This window comes from Panthera onca, chromosome B3 (assembly GCF_046562875.1).
Source record: "Panthera onca isolate mPanOnc1 chromosome B3, mPanOnc1 haplotype 2, whole genome shotgun sequence".
Lineage (NCBI taxonomy): Eukaryota > Metazoa > Chordata > Mammalia > Carnivora > Felidae > Panthera > Panthera onca.
The window spans coordinates 80,850,986-80,857,614 of NC_138344.1; positions in this window are offsets into that span (position 1 = coordinate 80,850,986).

The following is a 6,629-nucleotide window of genomic DNA, read 5'->3' on the forward strand; positions in this document are numbered from 1 at the left end:
CCATCAGCTCAGAGCCCGATTTGGGGCTCAGACTCACAAACCATGAGATCATGACCTGTGCCTAGATCAAGAGTCAGAAGCTTAACCGATTATGCTACCCAGGCCCCCCTAAAGCAAGAACTCTTAGCATATTTTGAATAGAATAAAGCTTACTTAATCTGATAAAGATTTTATACCAACTTTAGACACATCTCTTAAGGATTGGAAACAAATCTTTATAATTTAACATAATGCTTGTAGGGGAGGAAAAATAATTTTCCCTCTACCTTTCTGAGTTCTTAGCTGAGACCTCATAATAAAAACACAGATTAACACCACGAAAGACAAACAGAAATTTATTAGAATGTGTACCTCACATATACATGGGAGATACCTAGGGAAAAATGAGAAACTCCCTGATGCCTCTTAGAATTCAGGATTAAGTACCAGTTTAATAGGGAAAGAGGAGCGGGGGGTGCATATAGGCCTCTTAGGGGAAAGTAAATGATTTGTAGGAAAGATGAATGGGCATTTAGAAGACTAGATTATATATATAATAGCTTGTGACTCAGTCTTTCTGGGTGTGTGTGTGCTGTTTTTAAAGTGTTTATTTTTGAGAGAAAGAGTGTGAGTGGGGGAGGGTCAGAGAGAGAGAGAGACACGAGGGTTGGGTGGGGTGGTGGTGGGGACAGAGGATCCAAAGTAGGCTCTGTCATGACAGCAGAGAGGCTGAAGTGGGGCTTGAACTCACAAACTGCAAGATGATGACCTGAACCAACGTCAGCTCAACTGAGCCACCCAGGTGGCCCTCTGGGTGTGGTTTTGACTTCTAGTCTTCTCTCCTGTGATAAGAGTCAGTCTTCCCTGTTGATGAAACTCTCAGGGGAGGGGATTTATGACAGCTGAGTTCCTTTTGGAGGCTCTGTCTTAGGCAGATAAGGGGAGTTCAGAGGAAGCCTCTCTCTGCATTTGCTGTTTTTCAAGAGCCTACAGTTTAAAATAACTGATTACTAAAGTGGCATATTTTGGGCTGGCATGTCCTGAACTCCTACAGTCATATTTTGGAGTGGCATTATTCTGCCACTCTTTATGCTATAAGGAAGAAAAAAGTTACAGTAGTTTATTTTAGCAGGTTCCACACATAATAAAAGTTCCTTGATGATGATTTGCAAAATGCTGAATATATGAAAAAGGAAAAAAATGTAGACTTCTGCTATATTTTTGGTTATCCAATTTACAACTGCTTTTCCTATGTGGGAGAAATCCTTTATTGTATACCATGTAGGTGAGATGCAATGCTCTGCTTTCTACAGTAAAGTTTACATGGAGACATCTTCTCTCTTCTTGAACTGTGGCATTTCAGCAGCCAGAGTGAGGTACTTGGCTTAGCTAAAGAGATGTTCCTGCTGGGACTCGACTCTAGACAGATGGCCTCTGACGTTTTGAGTGCACTAGCTGTGGTAGAATTCAATGGAGGCAGTGTCCTGCAGCTCCCTCCCCCTCTTTTTTCCCCTCCCCCTCTTTCTCCTTCTTCTTCTTATAATCTCTACACCCAATGTGGGGCTCAAAATTACGACTTGACCTGAGATCAAGAGTTGCATGCTCTACTGGCTGAGCCAGCCAGCTGCCCTGTAGCTTCCCACTTCTTGGTCTTCCAGAGCTGCCTTGACTCTCACATTTCTTCTAAGTTTGGTGTTCCTTTCCCATTGACTTGTTGAACCCATAAGAACTTTTAATAAATTCTCATTTTTCTTTTCATTAAAAGAAACCAAGATAGTTTTGTGTTGTATGCAGCTAAGAACCTTGACAGATACACCTTGCTGTCTACCACTTAGAAGCAATTCTACTAATATTATATTTTATTTCTTTTTTTTTTTTTAATATTTTATTTATTTTTGAGAGAGAGAGAGCGCGAGTGGGGGAGGTGCAGATAGAGAGGGGACAGAAGATCACAAGTGGGATCAACATTGACAGCAGAGAGCCCGATGCAGGATTCAAAATCACAAACCGTGAGATCATGACTTGAGCCAAAGTCTGCCGCTTAACTGACTGCACCACCCAGGAGCCCCTATTATATTCAATTTCTTTCCAGATCTTTGCTTTGTATTTTTTATAGTATTAAGGTCAAACTCTATACATTTTTGTATTTATTTATCTAGCTTAACATTCACAAATACATTATTTTAAACTGTAAATAAATTTGAAAGTTGATGTAATTATTCTATAGTATTTATATCATAATTTCCTCATGCATGATCCTACTGGAAATTTGTTCCAAAATTTTTCGGTTATTATAAATAATTCTTCAAATAAATCATTGTTTGTTTTTCTCAGTTGTTTTTAATATTTCTTTATGATAAATTTCCAAGAGTAGAATTATTATACCCAAGAGTAGGAGTCCTAATATTAAGCTTATGTCCAATAAATACAAAAATGCACAAGTACAGAGAATGGAGAAAAGACACCGGCCATTATAATCATCAAAAAATTTACTGAGCACCAACTAGATCTATGACCACACTGGTCTCTTAATGATAACCCTTGCCTTTACAATTGAGTCAAACATTTTCTAACCATCTAACTTGTAGACAAGATCTACTAACAAATAACCTACAAAAACGAAGAGAGTGCAGTGTGTAAACACGACACTGCATTAGAATGTGCTGTGATAGAAGACAGAATATTAGCTCTAGAAAGAACTGTAATAACTTTGTGGTATAAATAAATTAAAGTAAAGAAACAGAATTTATGTTTTTCAAGCTGTATAATTATAAAGGTTTGGACAAATAGATAAATGAACCTAAATAATTTAGGTCAAGATAAACTTAAAATTTTTTTTTCTGGCTACAGATATATTCAACACAAACAGTCCTCTCCAAACTAGGTTGGCTGTCCAGTACAGGGTTAATATATAAAATATATAAAGAATTTATACAACTTAGCACCAATACCCAAATAATCCAATTAAAAAAGGGCAGAGAATATGAATAGACATTTTTCCAAAGAAGACATATAGATGGCTAAGAGGCACATGAGAGGATGCAACATCACTTATCATGAGCGAAATGCAAATCAGAACCACAATGAGGTATCATTTTACACCTGCCCAAATGGCTAAAATAAAAAAGACAAGAAATAAGTGTTGGTGAGGTGTGGAGAAAAAGGGACCCTCGTACACTGTTGATAGGAATGCAAATTGGTGCAGCCACTATGGAAAGCAGTATGGAAGTTCCTCAAAAATTAAAAATAGGGGTGCTTGGGTGGCTCAGTTTGTTAGGCATCTGACTTCAGCTCAGGTCATGCTCTCACAGTTTATGAGTTCCAGCCCCTCACTAGGCTTTCTGCTGTCTGCACAGAGCCAGCTTTGGATCCTCTGTCTCCCTCTCTCTCTGCCCCTCCCCCACTTTCTCTCTCTCAAAAATAAATAAACATTTTAAAAAACATTAAAAAATTAAAAATAGAAGTACCATATGGTACAGTAATTCTACTATTGGGTATTTACCCAAAGAAAACAAAAAAACACTAATTCAAAAAGATACATGCACTCCTATGCTTACTGCAGCATTATTTACAATAACTAAGATATGGAAGCAACCCAGTGTGTCCTGATAAATGAATGGTAAAGTAGTATACACACATGCACACACACACACAGTGGAGTATTAGTTATAAAAAGGAATGAGATCTTGTCATTTGCAGCACCATGGATGGAGCTAGGGCATATAATGCTATGCAAATTAAGTCAGAGAAAGAAACACCATATGATTTCGCTCATATGTGGGGTTTAAGAAACAAAATCAACAAACAAAAAAAAAGAGACAAACAAACACCAGACTCTTAAATAGAACAAAGTAGTAGTTGCCAGAGGAGAGATGGGTGGGAGGATGGGTGCAATAGGTGAGGTGATTAAGGGGCGCGTGGGTGGCTCAATAGGTTAAGTGTCCAACTCTGGCTCAGGTCATGATCTCAGGTTGGAGAGTTCAAGCCCCGTGTTGGGCTCTGTGCTGACAGCTTGGAGGCTGGAGCCTGTTTCGGATTCTGTGTCCGCCCCCTGTCTCTCTGCCCCTCTCCCGCTTGTGCTGTGTCTCTCTCTCCTTCGATAATAAATAAACATTAAAAAAATGAAAATTGAAAAATAGGTGAGGTGATTAAGAGTACACTTGTCTTTTTTTCTTTTCAGACTGAAAAAAAATTTTTTTTACACTTTATTTAAGTAATCTCTACACCCAAAGTGGGACTTGGACTCAATGATCAAGGGTTACATGCTCTACTGACTGAGCTAGCCAGGCACCCAAGACTAAATTTCTCTTGGTGAGCACTGAGAAATGTATAGAGTTGTTGAAAATTATATTGTACACCTGAAACTAATATAACACCCTGTTGATTACACTTCAATTAAAAATGTAAAAAAAAATTTTTTTTAAAGACACAGAGAAAGCAAGTTCTACCAAGAAGGACTTTTGTTCCCTAAGTCCTTATCTTTTCTATCTGCAAGTCTTTTGAAACAAATAAAGGAGTTTGGGCAATACGTTTAAAAAGTTAATAAAAGAAAAAAGTTTATAAATGGCAATCCAGTTCTTCCTGGGCATCAACGTCACCAGGGGCTGGGGCTGGAAAGCCAAGATAAACTACTAAACTTACTCCTTTATAATGAAAATTCAGATGGTCTGCATCTTAGGACCAGAAGGAACTGCGGGAAGAGGACTCAGTCTTTTCTTGTTCTCCATATAGGGCTATTCTCAGGGAATACTACAAGAGCTCAATTTCTTGGAAAGACTGTGGTACTTGGGAAGGAAAAAAATCCTTTCCTAATCATAGCCGATTAGGAACAACAATATCTTAAAAGTCTTATTTCATTTATGCTTGCCCTAAAAATGGAAAGGACACAATGATCAATCTGTAGAATTCTCTAAACAACTATTTGTACTTAATCACTAAACTTCACCTTTGTATTAACCTATAAAACAGAGATGTTTTATTTAAAAAGTTTTTTTTAATGTTTATTTATTTTTGAGAGAGAGAGAGACAGAGTGTGAGCAAGGGAGGGGCAGAGAGAGAGGGAGACACAGAATCTGAAGCAGGTTCTGGGCTCTGAGCTGTCAGCACAGAGCCCAACTTGGGGCTTGACCTCACAAACTGTGAGATCATGACCTGAGCTGAAGCCGGATGCTTAATCAACTGAACCACCCAGGCACTCCAAAACAGAGATGTTTTAGTTGGGCCAGAGCAAATAGGATTTTACAGCAAGAGTTTCAGACTAAACAGGATAAATCACCGATCTGGAAAAAAAGACACAAAATACCCATTTTTTTCCTGGAAAATTTGGGAACACATTGAAGAATGTATCCCTGTTGGGGAGGAAAAATGGAGATCCCCTCCAATGCATTTTGTATTCTTTGGTAGCAGAGCCTGGAGCTCTAAGGTTTTTGGTTGCATCATGAATGCCACATGATATGGCCTCGAATACTTGGGCCCAAAACACTCAGTGCAAATGCCATTTTGCTAGTCAGGATAGACCTCCACCCTACCCCGAGTCAGCCTTTCATGTCCACATTAGACTAGCTATGCCCAGAATGCAATGGTATTACATTCTGGGTAGGAAAACTTAATGGGTCACAAATCCAGCCTTTTCTCCTCTTTGCAGAATGGTGCCTTAGATTTGCGTTCAATTTGTAGGAGGATCAAACCAGTGAGTGCGAATTAACCTCCACAGGAAGGACTTAAGGAAACAACTGCTTTCAGGGGAGGAGGATGAGGTGACAAACAGAACTCCTACAAGGACCTTTTTTTTTTTTTTTTTTTAAGTAAGCTTTACAACCAATGTGGGGTTTGAACTCAGGACCCTGAGACCAAGAGTAGCATCCTCTACTGACTGAGCCAGCCAGGCACCCTCAGAGATCAGTTTAAAATATGTAACTTTACTATTAAAAACACAAAAACAGGGGCGCCTGGGTGGCGCAGTCGGTTAAGCGTCCGACTTCAGCCAGGTCACGATCTCGCGGTCCGTGAGTTCGAGCCCCGCGTCAGGCTCTGGGCTGATGGCTCGGAGCCTGGAGCCTGTTTCCGATTCTGTGTCTCCCTCTCTCTCTGCCCCTCCCCCGTTCATGCTCTGTCTCTCTCTGTCCCAAAAATAAATAAAAAAGGTTGAAAAAAAAAAAATTAAAAAAAAAAAAAAATAAAAAAAAAAATAAAAACACAAAAACAAAATCCTGACAAAAACAAAGCTTTCTCATGAACTTGCCACATCTCCACAATCCCCATCTTGGAAGAAAAAAAATGTGTTGGGGGTGGGGACGCCCAGGGGGGCTCAGTTGGTTGAGGGTCTGACTTCCTCTCAGAGCATGATCTTGCAGTTCCGCAAGTTCTGAACCCCACATCAGGCTCTCTGCTGTCAGCACAGAGCCTGCTTTAGATTCTCTCTCCCCCTCTCTTCCTGCCCTTCCCCCACTTGTGCTCCCTCCATGTCTCTCCCAAAATAAGCTTAAAAAAAGAAAGTAAAAAACATGGGGAAGAGTTTGTGCATCTTTTGAGATGACTGTGCCCAGCACACAGTGGGGGCTTAGAGGTTTTTTGTCAGTTTGTTTTTTAGTGATGGAGGTGCTCAGGCCTTGACCACTTACCGCTGCTCCTTCCGTGCCTGCTTCATGGGC